This window comes from Pleurodeles waltl, chromosome 6 (assembly GCF_031143425.1).
Source record: "Pleurodeles waltl isolate 20211129_DDA chromosome 6, aPleWal1.hap1.20221129, whole genome shotgun sequence".
NCBI classification, from domain to species: domain Eukaryota; kingdom Metazoa; phylum Chordata; class Amphibia; order Caudata; family Salamandridae; genus Pleurodeles; species Pleurodeles waltl.
In genome coordinates, this window is record NC_090445.1 from 1494490642 (window position 1) to 1494511894 (window position 21253).

The following is a 21253-nucleotide window of genomic DNA, read 5'->3' on the forward strand; positions in this document are numbered from 1 at the left end:
CTACCTGTAGATTTTGGCCTCTAGCTCAGCCGGCACCTAGGGAAACCTACCAAACCTGTGCATTTCTGAAAACTAGAGACCTAGGGGAATCCAAGGAGGGGTGACTTGCGGGGCTCGGACCAGGTTCTGTTACCCAGAATCCTTTGCAAACCTCAAAATTTGGCTAAAAAAACACATGTCCCTCACATTTCTGTGGCAGAAAGTTCTGGAATCTGAGAGGAGCTACAAATTTCCTTCCACCCAGCGTTCCCCCAAGTCTCCCGATAAAAATGATACCTCACTTGCGTGGGTAGGCCTAGCGCCGGCGACAGGAAACACCCCAAAGCGCAACGTGGACACATCCTAAATTTTGGAAAAAAACAGAGGTGTTTTTTGCGAAGTGCCTACCTGTAGATTTTGGCCTCTAGCTCAGCCGGCACCTAGGGAAACCTACCAAACCTGTGCATTTCTGAAAACTAGAGACCTAGGGGAATCCAAGGAGGGGTGACTTGCGGGGCTCGGACCAGGTTCTGTTACCCAGAATCCTTTGCAAACCTCAAAATTTGGCTAAAAATACACATGTTACTCACATTTCTGTGGCAGAAAGTTCTGGAATCTGAGAGGAGCCACAAATTTCCTTCTACCCAGTGTTCCCCCAAGTCTCCCGATAAAAATGATACATCACTTGTGTGGGTAGGACTAGCGCCCACGAAAGGAAAGGGCCCAAAACACAACGTGGACACATCACATTTTTTTATAAAAAGCAGTGCCTACCTGTGGATTTTGGCCTGTAGCTCAGCCGACACCTGAGGAAACCTAGCAAACCAGTGCATTTTTGAAAACTAGAAACCCAGGGGAATCCAAGATGGGGTGACTTGCGGGGCTCTGACCAGGTTATGTTACCCAGAATCCTTTGCAAACATAAAAATTTGGCCCAATAAACACTTTTTCCTCTCATTTCGGTGACAGAAAGTTCTGGAATCTGAGAGGAGCCACAAATTTCCTTCCACCCAGCGTTCCCCTAAGTCTCTCGATAAAAATGGTACATCACTTCTGTGGGTAGGCCTAGCGCCCACAAAAGGAAATGGCCCAAAACACAACGTGGACACAACATATTTTTTCACAGAAAACAGAGGTGTTTTTTGCAAGGTGCCTACCTGTGGTGTTTGGCCTGTAGCTCAGCCGGCCTCAGGGGGGGGGGGGCAGAAATGCCCTAAAATAAATTTGCCCCCCCAACCCCCACCCTCCCCCGCCGGGAGCGACCCTTGCCTACGGGGTCGCTCCCCCTGCGTGACATTGGCACCAAAAAACAAATCCCCGGTGCCTAGTGGTTTCTGCCCCCTTGGGGGCAGGTTGACCTAAACTCAGCCAATCTGCCCCCAAGGGGGGCAGAAATGGCCTAAATACAATTTGTCCCCCAGGGGAGCGACTTTTGCCTGATGGGTCGCTCCCCATCTCTAAAAAAAAAAACAAAGAAAAAAAAGAAAAATTCCCCTGGCGCCTAGAGGTTTCTGCCCCCCCCCCGGGGGCAGATCGGCCTAATAATAGGCCAATCTGCCCCCCGGGGGGGCAGAAATGGCCTAAAATAAATTTGCCCCCCCAACACCCACCCCCCCCCGGGAGCGACCCTTGCCTACGGGGTCGCTCCCCCTGCGTGACATTGGCGCCAAAAAACAAATCCCCGGTGCCTAGTGGTTTCTGCCCCCTTGGGGGCAGATTGACCTAAAATTGGCCAATCTGCCCCCAGGGGGGCAGAAATGGTCTAAATACAATTTGCCCCCCCAGGGGAGCGACCCTTGCCTGATGGGTCGCTCCCCATCTCTAAAAAAAGAAACAACAAAAAAAAAAAAACACAAAAAAAAAATTGCCCTGGTGCCTAGAGTGTTCTGCCCCCCCCCCGGGGGCAGTTCGGCCTAATAATAGGCCGATCTGTCCCCCGGGGGGGCAGAAATGGCCTAAAATAAATTTGCCCCCCCAACCCCCACCCCCCCCGGGAGCGACCCTTGCCTACGGGGTCGCTCCCCCTGCGTGACATTGGCGCCAAAAAACAAATCCCCGGTGCCTAGTGGTTTCTGCCCCCTTGGGGGCAGATTGACCTAAAATTGGCCAATCTGCCCCCAGGGGGGCAGAAATGGTCTAAATACAATTTGCCCCCCCAGGGGAGCGACCCTTGCCTGATGGGTCGCTCCCCATCTCTAAAAAAGAAACAACAAAAAAAAAAAAACACCAAAAAAAAATTGCCCTGGTGCCTAGAGTGTTCTGCCCCCCCCCCCCCCCGGGGGCAGTTCGGCCTAATAATAGGCCGATCTGTCCCCCGGGTGGCAGAAATGGCCTAAAATAAATTTGCCCCCCCAACCCCCACCCCCCCCGGGAGCGACCCTTGCCTACGGGGTCGCTCCCCCTGCGTGACATTGGCGCCAAAAAACAAATCCCCGGTGCCTAGTGGTTTCTGCCCCCTTGGGGGCAGATTGACCTAAAATTGGCCAATCTGCCCCCAGGGGGGCAGAAATGGTCTAAATACAATTTGCCCCCCCAGGGGAGCGACCCTTGCCTGATGGGTCGCTCCCCATCGATAAAAAAAGAAACAACAAAAAAAAAAAACACAAAAAAAAATTGCCCTGGTGCCTAGAGTGTTCTGCCCCCCCCCCGAGGGCAGTTCGGCCTAATAATAGGCCGATCTGTCCCCCGGGGGGGCAGAAATGGCCTAAAATAAATTTGCCCCCCCAACCCCCACCCCCCGCCCCCCGGGAGCGACCCTTGCCTACGGGGTCGCTCCCCCTGCGTGACATTGGCGCCAAAAAACAAATCCCCGGTGCCTAGTGGTTTCTGCCCCTTGGGGGCAGATTGACCTAAAATCGGCCAATCTTCCCCCAGGGGGGCAGAAATGGTCTAAATACAATTTGCCCCCCAGGGGAGCGACCCTTGCCTGATGGGTCGCTCCCCATCTCTAAAAAAAAGAAAGAACAAAAAAAAAAAACACAAAAAAAAAATTTGCCCTGGCGCCTAGAGGTTTCTTCCCCCCCTGGGGGCAGATCGGCCTAATAATAGGCCGATCTGCCCCCAGGGGGGCAGAAATGGCCTAAAATAAATTGCCCTCCCCCCCAGGGAGCGACCCTTGCCTAAGGGGTCGCTCCCTTTGCGTGAAATTCACGCAAAGAAAAAACTCCCTGGTGTCTAGTGGTTTCTACCCCCCTTGGGGGCAGATTGGCCTCATCAAAATAGGCCAATCTGCCCCCAAGGGAGGCAGAAATGGCCAAAATATAATTTCCCCCCAAGGGGAGCGACCCTTGCCTAAGGGGTCGCTCCCCACCAAAAAAAAAAAAAAATGAAAAAAAAAAAAAAAAAATGGTCCCTGGTGCCTAGAGGTTTCTGCCCCCCCTGGGGGCAGATCGGCCTAATAGTAGGCCGATCTGCCCCCAGGGGGGGTAGAAAAGGCCTTCCCGAAAATATGCCCCCCCTGGGAGCGACCCTTGCCCAAGGGGTCGCTCCCTTTTGTCAATAACAATAAAAAATATAAAAAATCCCTGGTTTCTAGTGGTTTCTACCCCCCTTGGGGGCAGATTGGCCTCATCAAAATAGGCCAATCTGCCCCCAAGGGGGGCAGAAATGGCCAAAATATAATTTTCCCCCAAGGGGAGCGACCCTTGCCTAAGGGGTCGCTCCCCACCTCAATAAAAAAAAATGAAACAAAAAAAAATGGTCCCTGGTGCCTAGAGGTTTCTGCCCCCCCTGGGGGCAGATCGGCCTAATAAGGCCGATCTGCCCCCAGGGGGGGCAGAAAAGGCCTTTTCAAAAAAATGCCCCCCTTGGGAGCGACCCTTGCCCAAGGGGTCGCTCCCTTTTGTCAATTTCAAAGAAAAAAAAAAAAATCCCTGGTGTCTAGTGGGGTTTCAAAAGCCGGATTGCAAGCAATCCGGCTTTTGAAACCCTCGGAGGGACTTCAAAGGGAAGGAAATACTTTTCCTTCCCTTAGAAGCCCCTCCGGGCCTCCCAAGTGATTGAAAAAGAAATGCTTTTGCATTTCTTTTTCAATCGCGCTGGAAGCTCTGCTAGGGAGGCCCCTGTGACAAATCAGCGCGCGCTCGCGCGCTGACGTCACAGGGGGGGGTGGGGGGGGGGTCGGGGGTGGAAGGGGAAGGGATTCCCCGGTCAGCCCTGACCTAGGGGGGTGGGGGGGCGGCCCTCGGGAGGAGCGCTAGCGCTTCTCCCGAGGGAAGCATTCAGGACGTAATGGTTACGTCCATGGCGCCACACGGGCGCTGCCATGGACGTAACCATTACGTCCGTGGCGGGGAAGGGGTTAAAGTCAATTGACTTGAAAAGTGTGTGGGGAACTAGACTTTGGCAAATGCGGGGGAAGGAAGTTTTATTTAGAGCATGCCTGATACCTTTTCAAATTATATTTTTAAATGAAACTGTACAACAAATGAGTTTTTTAGGCTTAGCAAAGATTAAGGAATTGAACACACCCAGTATACCTGCCCCTGCAAAAGTTTATAAATGGCAAAAATATATAAACGCAACTGAAGATCAGCTCGATGAATGGGTCCAGAATGGCTCATTTAATGTTTCAATGACACAGTGGTTATTGTGGCCAATAGATACCAATGGGTGTCACTAACGTTTTATTAACTCCTCTGGGTTTTTAGAACTAGTATGCTGGACCGTCACTATATATCATCCGAACACGCGGGTATAATAACAACATACAGTGTAGGGAAACTATGCCAGCAATGGTTAAAGACCTTCTCACTAGACGGGGTTAGAGAACACCTCAGTCTCTTGTCTAATAACACCGATTTCCAGGACTTCCTGTCAGGCCCCAGAAAACAATCCAGATAATGTTTCTTATATGAAGTTTACAATGAAATTTGGAAGCTTTCACAACAAGAAGCTGCTGCACGGTTAAGGCAAATAGACCAAGAAAATTTAAAGAAGGCATTAGCTGTTTTGGATAATGGGATTCATACCCTGTCCGACCAAATATTCACCCTGAATAACATTGTTTCTTCTGCTATAGACATTATCCAAACAGATATGTCTTCCTTACATCATGGACAGGGTCAGCTAAGGTCCATCATGCAGTTGGGTTGGAAGCTTCAAACACTGAAGGCAGGTTGCGTTCCCTGGCAATAGGTCAGCACGAGGGAAATATTTTCTTCTTTTAATTTAGCACGACAACAACAACGAATGGCTAAGAAAGAATCGACTTATGTCATGTTAAACATCGAAAAATTAGAAAAGTTGCCTTTTACTATGGCTGAAATACCATCTGCGGATTGGTTAATTCACTGGGTCATTAATGTGCCTATTTCTACACTACAATTTGCATCCTGTGTAAAACACATTCCGGTAGGCAGATACGAAAAACTGGGAAATAGTTACATCCCTGAGGTGTGGGAGCAACCCTTCGCATACAAATGTCTCAGTGGCATGAAAGAAGTCTTTCTTAGCGGTAATAAATGCAAGACTTCTGTCAGCTATTCGATGGTTTGTAAACAGCTGTCCTTGCACGGGTGTGTAACGCATCTGCAGCGAACTTGGCTTGTTGTCTGAAGGGAGTTCCAGTCCCCTTGATTAGACCTAAGTTCTAGGTGCTTTCAAATGGCAGCTTTGTTCTCCTCAATGGTGAAGACTGTTGTGGGATGCGAGCCGGAATAGTTTATGGTGTTTCGGTCTCTAAGATTGTTACATGCTGCGGGAATGTACTTTTTCCTCCCACTAAAACAAAAAGAGGTAGCAGACATTTGGCCTCATATTGCTACTTCTAATGTTAATTTTGACAAGTTGAGCAGACTCAAGGCTTTATTGTTTCAAAAGCATGTGGCTCTTACATCTGTACGCGAGACCTACGCACTTCAGGTGGCAAGGTCGTCAGCAGAGACACAGTCCCTTTTAAGTACCAACTTTCTGAGACACTTTGATGAACTCGTGGGACAGATATTTAATGCGTCCAGTACTACTGGAATTACAAATTTCTTTAAGGCTGTTGGTTCTGGTTTCATTCACACCTTCTCCTCCATATTCGGTTTAATACCATCAGCCATCCACTCAATATTCTCCTGTATTTTCGGGGGATTTCCAATAACTTTGGCTATAATAGTTGTCATTTTGCTGTTGCTATTTTTAATGTGCAATGGCTGCTCTACTGCAACTAGAATGAACGACAGCGCTCCCATCACCGCAGCTGTGTTGTGAACCCATGATGCAGTATGTTGGAGCAACAGTCCTAGAGCAATTGGAGTGTGACTGGTCTCTGTCATTCAGACTGGTTTTATATTGTGTGCAGCCCGTGGTTAGGTGCCTCTGGTGCTCTTTGAAACATGCACTGGAAGTTTGTCTTTCTATGCAGCGCTTTCTTTCTTTGGACACAGATCTGTTGATGTTCTCGATGAGGGCTCATTACCAGACATGCGCATTGAGGGTGCGCTTGCTACAAGAAGCTACTTATGAGTTGCCCTTCCTGGAGGATGTGGCTCTTAACTCATCATTGTGTGGAACATGACTGCTCCTTCTCGGCGATGCATTTCCAACTTGAACGCCTGCCGAAGTGGAAGATTTCCTGTCCTCGATTATCCCGGAATCGATTGGAAATTCTAAAAATAACTCTGACTCTTGAAATTGGGTCCCTTATATGCCACATGTTAACAATTTTAAATTGACCTTTTATACGTCCCTGTGTCCTTTTCACTTGTCATCATTGAAATTTTTACATATATATCTTAGGTTGAGCTTAGTAGCTTTTTAAGTATATTTAGGCTTTGAAGAACCTTCAACCGACAAGGGGAGGGTATTGTGTACTCATTTTAGTTATAGCTCCATGCACTTTATTTTAACATACTAGGCCTGCCGCTGTGCACTTTAACCTAGATGTATATTTTTCGGCTTTGCTTTATTATTGTTACAGTAGCCACTTTTACGGTCTTGTTTTATTTTCTCTCTATCTGACTGTTTTTGCCTAGGTCAGCGCTCTGTTCTCAAACAAGACATTCTTGCTCACTCTATGCTTCTTTCAAGGCTACAGCAATGAAGGTTGCCGGTGAACGTGGTATAAGTTTAGTCTCTGAAATTCATAGAAAATACACATCCTTACGTACGTACATTTTCTTAGAACACCAGGTGATTTATTATAAAAACACTTCCCTGTCCCTTAAATGTTGGAGGGAGATTCCGGCCAGTGATCCACAACTCTATGCTGATTGCCGAATGCTTCGCTCCAGCTGTTTTGCAGACTTCTGCCACTCGAAATCCGGTAGTCTCATTAGAATATTGAGAGCCTACGCGACAAGGGAAAATGAATTTGGCTATTTTTCCCTCACAAGGGTTTATAAAACATCTTTTATGAGGTCCATGCTAATAGTTGCATAGCACCCAACCCTAAGGGCACTTAGGGCACACCTTAGGGGTGAAATATGAAAAATAAGGTAGGTTACGACTTTGGAAGTACCTTTAATTCCAAAGTCGAATTTGAAGGTAACTTTAATATAAAAGCAGCCAGCAAGTCAGGCAAATAACACTGGGCACCTCAGTTCTGCACCTATGGGTGCACTACCTATGCTATGGTCCCTAAACCTGCATGCCTTACCATATACTAGGGATTTAAAGGTAGGTTGATACTGCCAACTGTAATTAGCCTATTTTGAATATCCACTTTACACAGAACACTGGCCCTGGGACTGGTTAGGAGTACCCAGGGCACAGCCAAGAGTCAGTAACTACCAGTATCTGTCCAAAGGTTTGGAGGTGACCAGACAAAAAGGAGGACTTTCCTACAGAGGCACCATTGCCATTGGAACAATGCAACAAAGTTATTTTGGTCCCGGCTAGAGACCCAAAAATGGGGACCTTTTAGCTTGGTAACAAGAACCCATCCCACTTGTTTGTGGGTTTGAGGACATGTAATGCCTGCCTTTTAAGTAGAGGTTTTGATGCTGCTCTGCCCGTCTCTGTCAGACTGCCATCCCCCATGGTGTGACTGTCCATCCACGTCCTCAGGCACCAAAAGCAGAGTGGGGCCTAGGCTCCACCGGGCACCTTAAATGATAAACTTTGGTGAGGATTTCCAATCAACAGCCACACAGCAGCCCTAGATGGTGGACTCTAGTGAGAACACCCGGTCAACAGCCACACAACAATGCTGAATGTCACCAAGTACAAGTAAAGTTTGAAATTCCTAATGGTATTCTTTGCATTTTACTTTGAATTCTACTGCAGTAAATTTTTAAGGTGTGCCAGAAATGTATACTTTGCATTGGGGGTACTCAGCCCTACTGCGCATTTGGCTTCTGTGTCTGTGCAGAAGTATTGCTTCCCCAAACGGCTATACCTCCCTGCCGTGGCTGTGGCTCCAGTCCATGTTGGGTTTGGTTCTCTGGCTACAGCTGCTGATGCCATACGCTGGTCCAACTACCTGACCCCTACTGCGGTGGTGTGGCAGTGGACCCATTTCCATGTGACCAAGAATAAGGTGCCATTACATTTCCCTGGGCTTGATTCTGTGAATGGGAGTTCTGTAGGGTCTGGACTCAGCTCATTGACTTCTGCACATGGTGTGCCCTTAGTCGGCAGCTGTCGGCCATGTGGCCTATTCTATGGCAATAGTAGCATTGTATGGCTGCTGCCAGTCACCCCGTTTTCCATCACTGTAGCCATGTTGGAACCCTCCAGGGTCCTCCAATGGGGTTCCCTTCATTACTGGTGCAATGTGCACACCTGCAACCAATGTGGCTCCCTAGAGGGTGGTTTTCCTTATCTTATGTTGGATCAACTTTGCAGTGTCCCTGTGGACCTGCTCCTGCTTCTCCTTATCCTTCTCTTGTTTCCTCTTGTAGAAATGCAGTATATGTGCTTGTATTTCTCATCAAGGTTTAGTTTCTAGTCCTACTACTCTGTCCAACCCACTTTGTATTTCGGTGGGCAGACCCTTTTGAGGATGCTATAAAAGAAAACAACCTGAGAGCCTGTATCAGTCCATGGCTGTCCTTTTTCCTGTCCCCACCATTCCTTCACCCTGTCTAGGAAGTTTATTATGGTCTCCCCAGATTTCTTGGTTTCTGTCATCACCCCACCTACATCTGAGCTGTCAAGGATTATTTCCCTCAGGGCTGTCCATATCTGGTGCCTGTATCAATTAAATGCAGCCCGTCATGCTCCGAGTTGGTCAACTTGACCATTAGGATGAACACGGTGTTGATCTGCTCACCGATAATCATGCTTGGCAGACTCTTAACATCACCAGTCGCTAGAGTGATCCCTGCAGTGTTCTTCTCAAAGCATGAGATCCATTTCCCAGGCTCATCCAACAATAGAGGTAACTTGGCTCCTAGTCCCTCCATATCCATCTAGGCCCATGGCACATAGATGTTCCCTGATGTACCCTTCTAAAGTATTGGGCATATTTTTGCTTTGGACATCTCTACTGGTTTTCCCTCTACATAGCATTCCCATCTCTTCAGACACTCTTGCATGTAAGGGATTTTCCACCTGGGATCTCCCCCTCCATGCTGGATGATGTCTTCTGCAATTGCTATGTCCTCTGGTTTGAAAGATTCCTCCTTCCACCAAGGTCTATAATACTCATCGCTCCATCCGGCTCAGGAGGCTAGCAGGTAGTAAAAGAGTTGGGTGAATATTTTGGATTCCCCTTGAGCTACTATGTTCCTTGGGGTTGGTTTCTGGGGTTGCGGAGTATTTCTGATTTGTTCTATGTTCTGATCTCTTGATACACTTTTTCCTTGCACATTTATCAACCTTTTTAATTGGCCCATTGTTGTTAAAGGGTCTATTATGCCCTCTTCGAACATATTCAATTGGGCTTTGGCACTGACCAAGAGCAAAGACTAGCAGCTCTTCTTATCCTGGAAGATCACAGACAATGCTCCTCTCAGGGAATCTTAATCCACTCTCAGTACTCATTGAAGGTTCTTGATTAGATCTTTTGTGCACAAGATGTCCATTTTCCCAAGGTTGAACACCTAGGCAGATCAAGGTGTGCCAGGTAGATTTTGGGATGTTAAAAAGTTTCCTTTAAGCCACTATATGGCAGCACTCCAAAGGCTCAGTAAACATACCCGGAAAGGCTAAATAGCCATACGTTTTCATTGATAAGACTTTCACCCACAGCACCCTTCAGATCCCTTCTGTTGAGTGGCTTTGTAGGCTATGATGTAATTTATTTAGTGTGTATGTTGTCTTAGCAACCTTTTAAGGAAGGGCCTTGGCCTTCAGAGTTGGTTTGCCTGTTCTTAAAATCAGACCCTAAGTAATTATATTTGCTGACAGTGTTAACACTGAAAGGCCCTAGGAGCTACTCCAGGTGATGTTTCCTCGTATGTCTAAATGCAAGGACCTTGATTGTGGTGGGATTTGTTTGTAAGGCATTGTTAACATTGTATATATGCAGTATGTCCACAGCCCTTTTCCATCCGATTAGGGTGTGGTCCAACAAGACAAGATCGGCAGTATACAGCATGATGGCCTAACTTAGGCATGAAGATATTACCTTTCAGTAGTTCCCAGCCCAAGTCAGCCACATATAAATTAAACCAGGTGGGAACAATAACACATCCTTGTTTGTATGAATTTGTTTCTGTAACATGTTTCTGCTTGATCTTAGTCCAGACCCAGGTATCTGTGTACATCTCTATTATGGTCGCAAGTAATTTCCTAGGGATACCCCACTTAACAAGTTTTGACCAAAATATGTTTCAATTTATACCATCAAATGCGGCACTGTAGTCCACGAAGCAAGCAAAAAGTGGGGCCATTGTTTTTTTCAATTGCCTTCGCACCCAGATAAGCAAGGGCAACGACATTGTCCATGGTGGAAGAGTTTGACCTGAACCCTGTCTAATATTGTGGTATGATATTGTTCTCTTTAATCCAAACCTGCAGTTCGAGTAAAAGCACTTTGGCAAAAGCCTTACCATCCTCATCCAGTAAGCTATCAGCCTATAATTTTCTGGCCGGGAGATGTGCCCCTTTTTCTGTATGGGGCACAGGATAGAAGCTTTCCATGAATCTGGGGTAGCTGATGTTGTAATACAGTCATTAAACAGACTATGCATATAGGGTGACCAGAATTCCCAATCTTCTGTGAAGATACTCCCTGGTAGACCTGGTAGTCCTGATTCAGGACTCAATCTTTCTAAGTGCTCTTCAGGATGCATGATTACTCTTTTTCAGACCACTATTGGGACCACCTCCAGTTCTTCAATGTCATCTTTGGGGGCATCTTTTAGGTTGTCATTAGTTTTTTCAGGATCGACGTAGAATTCATTAGCCAGGCCATCCATTCCTCTGCCAGTACTGCATTTTCACTTGTGCGTCTGTTTGTCGAATAATTAACATAGCCCCAAAACTGCCTGGACTACACAGCGCTAGCAAGGATTTTATATAATTCCATTCCTTCCCCATATGTCTTTGCTTTAACTTCCAGATGTTTTTTAATGTTGTTTCCTGGCCTCCTTCATCCAACTTCCATGCTTGCACTCTTTTCCCATCTGTGTAGAAGCTCAGATCGACAACACTTGTTTTTACTCTCATTAAATTCTTTATTGTCATTCAGTTTCCAGTGCAGCTGTTCACAGGTAGACACTCCTCACGGATTGCTGAAATTGTGTTCTTCACATAACTGTTCTACTGTTACAGGCCATTGATTTACAGAGCCCATGTCCAGGTGTGTGTTGGCTAGTTTTTAAAGGGAGTATCTTGTCACACATACCGGGCCCCATTTAAGTCTCTTGATAAGTAAGCCGTATTTGGTGACCTGCTGAATTTTGTCCCTTATGAACCATCACGCTCACATTGTCCTAGACGATGGTGATCACTTTCACTTCTCTGTTGGACTTGGTAGCTTACACATCTGTTTAAGACATTCTTGCTTTTGGTCACAGTCGGGTCCAAAGAACCAATCAGGTCCTATCTGACTCGCCAAAATTTTGCTTGAATGAGAATTTACCTTAGAAAACAAAAAACAAAAGGTATCTGGCAAAACAGGAAGCAGTTAGTTTAATTGAACATTATGGACGGGAGAGCAGTCCTCTAATAGAATATTGAATTGATGGGGGTTTTATACATTTCTCTGGTGCAATAAGGTCATAAATAGCAGACATTCGTCATGGAGTCTTAGATACAATTCTACAGAGGATAGCAGGGGTGCCTCAACCTGGCCTGGACACAATGTGGGCCAGCGAGTAGGTGTGCAGATGTCTGGCCAGAGGGGTGCGTGGTCACTGCGTGTACTGTGTGTGCTATGTCTAGATTGGCTAAGCGTGCCTAACTATGCGTGGTATCGAAATCAATGGTGTTTTGGGAAAGCACACATTCCTCTCGCCAAGTGTGTTTTACTGGGGCCAATCTTCAGGGCCATTGTAGTATTGCTGCCTATCTGTTGGATCTGTTCTAAGTTTCTATGTCTGTTTGTTTGGCTGTCCCCTAAGTGTTAACCCATCTGTGACCTTCAGGCCTGGGTCTCAGAGCCCACCTGACCACTATGTTGATGGAAAGTTCATGCCCGGGGAATCTAAGAGCTTTGATGCGACTGGGTTTGTGTGTGAAAATGTTTCATTTGTGTATTAGAATGTCTTGTCATTCATGGTTGTCTCTAACCAATCTAATATCAACACAATTAGGCGGCCAAATATAACAAACCTCTACACCAGCTGTTTTGTAACTCCTCATGCTGTCTGTCTTCTCAGCTGTTGTCCACAAAAGACAGCATGGAGAGTCACTCCCAAGAAGCACAATTTTCTGTATTTTTCCACTTTTAAAAACAAATACAGACGGGAAACATATTGTTTTCTGTCTGTGTTTATCTATAAAAATCAGTAAAAATGGAAAACTGAGAGCCTTACCATTAGAGATGAAAAATAGTGCTTTGTGCTACTTTCTGTACTTTGCATTAAAGATACCTTCCATGGGTGTGTCGCGTTGGCTCTCATTATCCTAAATGAGACTACTGGATGTTTGGGTATCAGGGTCGTTCTCAGTGTGGGGGACTAAGTCGAACCCACGGAGAAGGATCCCTGTCACCCTCAATCCGGTTTTGCTCCAGCTAACTAGCAGTGCCTCATCTTTCCCAAAGGAAAGGGATGATTGGGCAGCCGAGCGCATGACATCTTATGGCTTCTCAGGGAAGTCGTGGTCACTCAGATCCCAACTAGCTCTCTCATACAAAGTGTGGTCTCATATACAAAATGACAAAGGCAGTTTAGGTTTTATAGATTGATTTAATAAAACTACTGCATTTTAGATAATAAGGCGTGAGCCGCAATAACCAGAACCATACAACACAGTAGGATTGAAATAGTAACGAGGAGAGTGAAACATAGAAATAACGCTATCATAGTGTTACCAGATTACTTTCTCTCTACTAAGTTCTATTTTGAGCACACCATGTTAAGCACTAAGCTTGCCTTTCAGATTTCCCGGGAGGACATCAACCCTCATACCTGAGCAAATGCCTGTGATCTGTATCAGCATCTGCAACAGGGCAGTCAGAGTCTAGTTGTGGTTCCCTGGTCGGAATCTCCCTCTTACGTGTATTAGGACTAGGAAGTGTTTTTATGACTAATGGAAAGTGATCGCTGCTGCCAGTATTATTGAGAAATAAACGTGTGGCTTACATGGAATCGGGGCTCCTGCACTTTGTTTGTTTTTTGGATCAATTTCACGCGATTCTCCGTTCCCGTGTTGTGGAGCCGCCCTGCAGAGTTGGAGGCCCTCTTTAACGGAGTTTGCAGTATGGACTATTTACTTAGGGGGCATGACTCGCTCGCTTCTGTTAAAGAAAGAAAAGGATTTAACCTATTATAATGTTTACAGAGGTGAGAAAGGGCGAAGTAAGAGGGATTCACCTCGTTTTCACGTTCCTGTTCTCCACTTGTTAAAGAGACTATTCATGGCAGTGAGTATAAAGAAATGCGAGTTGCTAAAAATCATATATAATGGAGTGCACGTGGCCACTTTATGAACAGGAATATTTGGCACCTTTCAATATACAATTAGAAACTGTGGTGAAATAACGCTATTAAGCAATACTGAAGACTACACCATTGTTTTAAAGACTATAAGGATGCATTATGGACATTGAAGTATTATATGCTAATTGGCACGTGACTGAATGATATTTAAGCACCTATGGTAACTTGCAATCACCTGTGAACAAGGCAACAATGCCGAAACGCGTCAGGAAAGTGATCGCTGCTGCCAGTATTATTGAGAAATAAACGTGTGGCTTACATGGAATCGGGGCTCCTGCACTTTGTTTGTTTTTTGGATCAATTTCACGGGATTCTCCGTTCCCGTGTTGTGGAGCCGCCCTGCAGAGTTGGAGGCCCTCTTTAACGGAGTTTGCAGTATGGACTATATATAAATATATGTATATAAATAAATAAAAAGTAAAATGCTGCACTCAATGAGCTAACTTAAACTCTTGATTTATTTGGCATGTAGGCAGCTGATCGACGCATTTCGACCTGACGATCTTGTTGACGGTTGCTTAATCCTTTTTTCATATAATTATTTTTACCTTTATGACACACTGACCCATTATGAGTTATTCTGGGACATGTAGTTTATAATAATATTCAGCTATTTGTAAAAAGAAAAGAAAAGGAAAAAAAAACATTCCTTTGTTTGATCAGTGAATGATAAATGTACACCGTTCACCAATGTGATTCATTATCCCAGCACATCCCTAAGAAACATAATAGTAATATAGAGATTATTATTGCATCTAAATTGGGATTTCATCTCCTCAAATCTGCTCATAATGTTAATCTGTGGATATCCACATTTTTACAATATATGTTTTCCACAATAATAATCAAAATATACATTTGAATCAAACATAATTCTTAATATTTCCTCATAAACATCTGTTCTACCTTACCAATCCTAGCTTAGTACCTTGTCTGTATGTAACACAATTTGACAAATTTTGAAATAATTTCAATTTATAAATTGACTAATTAAAGCACCTGCAACCTCTAATATTCAATTATGTTAATAATTCTATAAGTGAACCGAAAACTACATGTGTACAGCTAAAACATTGATTAAAAATAAGGAAGTATTGCAAAATATAATTCACAAGCAGCTCATTTTTCTAGAAAATGTTTTAAATTATCTTCACTTTAATTGTTCACCATAATGATTTACTGTTCAAAGATGTCCAAACATGTCTTCATTGTTGTGAAATCCATATGGGATTTTGGTTCTTAACTGTGTAATGTATCTTGGTTCCAATTGACAAAGTTTTCTTACTCTATTCCCTCCTCTTTCATGCTCTGGTATGTGATCTATACCATAATATCTCAGCAACCTCCAATCTTTTTCCTGATGTCCTTGAAGATGCTAAGTTACTGAATATATCAAATCCACATGTTTAATAGCTGCAATGTGCTCTTATATTCCTTTTTCAGTGCATACGTGTAGTGCTGCCTAAATATTTTAATCCGCAAAGGCATATGATCACATGCACTACAAATTTCATGTCACACATGATTCTAACTTTGATAGGTGTCTCCACTTGATCTTCATTCAAATATGTTTTTGCTGTTTTTCCAATCCTACAAGCTTTGCATTGTTGGCATTCGATAAAGCCTTTTTGTTCTTCCATAAGCCAATTATTTGCCAATTTCAGAGAAAAATGGCTTCTAACTAAATTGTCTCATAATGGAAGAGCTCTGCGAAATGTTATTAATGGTCTGTCTTCTATTAATGGGGCTATATCAATGTATTTTTTGAGGATGTTCAAATGTTTTTGTAAAGCTCTTCTTATTTGATCACTTTCCTTACTATACATGGCTTTCATCTTCAAACAGGTTTCCTTTTTGTACACCCACATTCATTTTTTGTGAACAATAATTCATTCATTGTTTATTTTTGATCTTGTCTAAGCTGTTATTCAAAATACTTTTCTTATATTCTCTGTTCTTAAACTTCTGTATTGTTTTGTTGTATTGAATAAGGACTTCCTTATCATTCGATCAATTCCTACGCATGCGTGTTAGTTCTCCGAATGGTATACTGGCAAATAAAGCTTTAGAATGAAAGCTTTCCCCATGTAAGATACTATTTGTTGATGTTTCCTTTTTTGTATAGAGTGGTTTCATTTCCGTCATTCTATACATAAATGGTACGATCCAAAAAATGAATGCTTTTTAAATTTGTTTCACATGTGACCTGCAATCCTACATATATTTAATTCAAAATAGCAAAATAAAGTTGAAAAACATCTTTTATTCCAGATGAAACTACCATATAAATACATCAGTGAATTTCTATGTGTTTTTAACATATGGTAAGTTTCATTACTATAGGTAATACATGATCAAAATGTGAAATGTGACCCTGTCCCTGTAACCTTTGTTATTTTTTAGTTAATAGCACCACACAGCAACTGAATAAAGTTTACTATGTTTTTTTGTTATATCCTGAAAACCAAACCAGTGTCCAGGAAAGAATATATAAAGTACTATTAAGTAACTTTTATTTGCTTATATTTTCTTTTAAGCTTTTCGTTTATCCTTAGAGTAATTTTGTAACTTTTTTTTTTATGTACGCGACCTTTTGGCACCTTTATCACAGACATTATTTGGCAAAATTTTAATGCAGTTCTCATTCTATTGTCATATGCATATTATTTGTGCAGTCACACTTGCAAGGTGCTTAATGGGTTGGGACAGACCCCCATTTGCGTCTTTCACCTACACAATCTATCTGAGGCCTTTGCATACGATTCTTCATACCCCACACTGCTTTTTGTGTAATTGAGATGATTATCAAGCCTTATTGTTGTGAGATGGTTTTCATATTAAAATGTCATTCTTCAATAATATATTGCTTTCCATTTTCTATTTTGAGATGACCATTTAGCCAGTTGTTCCCAGCCTATGGTGTATATAAATAAAGTGGTTAAATGTATACCTGAACATTTTTAAACATACTATACTTGTCAAGGAATTTGAAATTGGAGGCTAAAATTGAAATAGCATCCTCAGATTCAATCAGGTGCATCAAACATTATATAGTATGGATGACATGTGGCTTCAACTGAACTTAGAAAAGCTCCAACCTTCCTATTAAAATTAATAATTTTATTTTTTATTTTTTATTGTTTGCAAATTAAGTAAAATCTGTTACCATTTGTGTATGCATTTGATGAATGCTTGTTTCTGTCTTTTGTGTGTATTGTTATGTGTTTCAAGCTATGTCCCTGCAAGAAGGAGACCATAGGGTCCTTTGTTTATGTTTATGTATCTCACTTGGTGATAAATGTTGTGCAATGCTATTGTAACTCACCTGTGACCAAGGTGCCTGGACTCCCGAAACACGTAGGGTGTTTGCATCCATTTGCTGTATTTTGGAACTAAAATAAAGACTTACTTTGAGCACACACTGCTGGAGTGTATGTCTGTGTAACTGAGGAGAGCCACAATTGTTCTGAGTGGATCTGTTATTATAGCGATAGCCTTGCCCAAGCATGCACCACTACCGCTCTGGACTCGAGGGGCTGCAAGGCCCTAGAGACTCATATGCATTTCAGATTGTGCCCTGGAGTCTGCTGCCACCGATATCAGACCACCAACATTAATACCCTCTGTGGGTTCCTTGAGAATACGAGTAGAAGAAAGACCAGCTTTTTTCGGTGAGTGTGCGCTGAACCAAAGGACTCAGGGGATTCCATCAAAGTTAGCTGGGTGAATAGGCATCCTCAGACATCCTTTTCTGTGAATTCTCTTCAAATCAAATTTTTAACTATTTGACTATTTAACTATTTGATTTCACACTGTTTCTGTTGACTGTTTACCAGCCCCACTACATGAGATGGGGCAGACAGGCATTCTAATAGACTGGCAGCAGGTTGCGACTTGGAGTCAGTATGGGACATATGCCATTAGATTTCTTTCAAGCGCACCAGTGTGTTTTCAAGACATTGATCTTTTAAGCATAAAGCATTCTAAAGAAATTGTTTGCTAGTGGAGGCTGTCACGTTTTCCTTTCTCATCAGCAATTTACAGCATCATGGATGTGGGGGAAGCAGTTGGAAAGAAAAAAACAGATGACAACTTTTCATGATCGGGTAATAACACCAACACAAGAAATTAATCTTTCAGGAATTTGATATAAAACATAAGTATTATAAAATGAAAAATTCATGAAACAGGAGCAACCAAGTGGTGGGTAGCTGTAACTTTGGAAAAGTACCTGGAATGTGGGAGTGATCCACATGTCTTGCATATATTGATTGCTTCTCTCTATGAGCACCCAGAAATGCTTTGAAAGTTAATATTTGAAATGGGGTGTCTAGATGGCAGTCAGTTTCTTCCCTTTCCAAGTAGGGACCCTCACTCTTGTCAGGGTAAGAGTGATACAAAGCTCAGAAAGTCGCTGTTCATCCCCTTGGTAGCTTGACACACTCAGTCAGGCTTATCTCAGAGTCAATGTGGAAAGTATATGCACAAACACATGCAGTGAAACAGTGAAAACACCACAAAAGGACTCCAAACCCATTTAGAACAATAGTCAATATTTATCTAAATCAAACAAGACCAAAACAACAAAAATCCAACACACAAGAAAAGATATACATTTTTTAAAGCAAAAAGAGTCTTAATCCATAAGGCTCAATGGATGTGTTGTTTTAGAACAAAGTACATGGTATGCGTCAAAAATAAAGCCCCTCTGGCAATTGTGCTTTGGAAAAGTAAGCAGTACATGGATTCCCTTCTTGCAAGTGAGACTGTGTGTCAATTCTTCTCTGGGTAAGCGGTGCATCGATTCTTTCCTCGCAGGGAAGGGATGCATCAGGTTCCAGGCAAGCAGCCTAAGATCGGTGCGATAATCTTGAAGATTTTGACACCCAGGGATAGTGCATGGAAAATCTGGATGCACAACAGCGGTGAATTCGGGATGATCTGGCGATGCATCGATTTCACGAGCACTGAGTTGGTTTTTTAGCCTCTGTGCAGGCACTGTGTTGATTTTTCTGATGCTCGTCTCCAGTGCGGGGATTTTCACTCTGGTTCGGCCAGCTTCTCCCACCCGGGGCCAAAGCACTTTATGTGGCACCATTTGGCAAGTTAGGGGGTCTTAGCAAGAGAGCCCAGATGCTGGCAGATGAAGTCTTTCATGTCGCTGAGACTTCTTAACAGGAGTAAAGCCCGGTCCAAGCACTGGACAGATTTTACAAGCATGATACACAGCAAAGTCCAGTCTTTGTCCTCTCCAAGGCAGAAGCAGTAACTACAGTTCAACCTAGCAAAGCACACACAGCAAAGGGGGAGTACTCCTTCCTAGAGCTCTTCAGCTCTTCTCCTTGGCACATGTTCATCTTGATCCAAAAGTGTTCTAAAAGTCTTGGGTTGATTACTTATACTCATTTCTGCCTTTGATGTAAGCAATCTTCAAAGGAAAGTCTTTGTAGTGCACAAGACCCTGCCTCTTTTTGCCTTGTCCCAGCCACACTCTAGGGGATTGGAAACTGTATTGTGATGAGACATACACAGCCATTTCAAGTGCAGGTGACAGCTCCTCCCTCCCACTCTAGCCCAGGTCGACTCTTCATGATATGCAGGACAAACTTCAGCTTCCTTTGTGTTACTGTCGAGAGTGAATTCACAAACAGCCCAACTGTGAGTCTGACCCAGGCATGGATTTAGTAGCCATGCAGAGGCACAGAATGGTTAAGCAAGAAAATGCCCATTTTCTAAAAGTGGCATTTTCAAACAGACAATCTAAAAAACAACTTTACCAAAGAATGTATTTTTAAATTGTGAGTTCAGAGACCCCAACTTCCACATCTCTATCTGCTCCCAATGGGAAACTGCACGTAAAATATATTTAAAGGCAAGCCCCATGTTTCCCTGTAGGAGAGATTGCAATAGTGAAAAAGACATTTGGTAGAATTTCACCATCAGGACATGTAAAACATGTCCTACCTTTCAAATAGACTACATGTTGCCCACAGGGCTACCTAGGGCTTACCTTAGGGGTAACTTACATGTGACTTATATGTAATAGAGGAAAGGTTTGGGTCTGGCAAATGGGTACACTAGCCAGGTCGACTTGGCAGTGCAAAACTGCACACACAGACACTGCATGTGCAGGTCTGAGACATGTTGACAGGGCTACCCATTTAGGAGGCACAATCGGTGCTGCAAGCCTACTGGTAGCATTTGATTTACAGGCCCTGGGAACCTCTAGTGCAATTTACTAGGGACTTACTGGTAAATCAAATAAGCTAATCATGGATAAGCAACTTAACAGTGGGCTACCAATAATTTAAATTGCTGTCATGAAATGAGGAGGATTATGATTAACTATGTCTGGAAAGACTGCAAATACATTCTTAGGGTATTAGCAGCCCTAAAACAGGAACTAGAATAAAATGAAAGTAAGGAAGTATTAAAAAACGATTGTTAGAGATTGCTGAGATTATAGCCAAAGTTGAAAAAGAGATGCAAATCAAAAAATAGGACAAGTTTTTTAGGGATGAAAAAGACTATGAAATTGGTGGAGTTCTGACATTTAGGCGGTGTTATGAACATGGCGATAAACCCCATTCCCCGCCGGGGTGACGCTGAACAGAATCCCGCCATTGGCAGTGAACAGAAACCTGCCACTTAAAGATGCAAAAATCTGAATCCGCCAAAATTTTCACAGCCACCAGTTACCATCAGGACCTGGCCGGTGGAAATACAGGACATCCCACTCCACCACCGCCGAGCACACAAACTCCCCGCCCTCCAAATAATGATGCACAAATCACAGCAGCGGTCAGTGGAAGTTGAACGACCATTGGCGGTACAGATGGCCAGCAATGGAACCCAACAGTGAGAACTGCACACATTGGCAAGTTTGAAACCCACACACCTGACACACATCCACAACACTATAAAACACTCACAGACACACCCCACAATCCTTTGAATCGCCAATAGGACAACTGAGATAGAGAACACCACAAGCAGACACTGAGCGCCACAATACACGCATCACACACCCAACCACACAACAGCACCCTCACCTAGATCCACACAACACACCACTCACAACACATACCATGGAACCCCCCAAACACCCACGCTTCACAGAAAGGGAGCTAAGGACCCTGGTGGATGAGATAAAGAAGGTCGAGCCACAATTATTCGGGGCACAGGTCCAGCATCAATGCAGTGGGACACCATCCACGCATGAGTGATGACAATCGTAAGAGATGGAACAACCTGCGAGGGAAGGTGAGGTCCATGGCATCGAGACACAACAT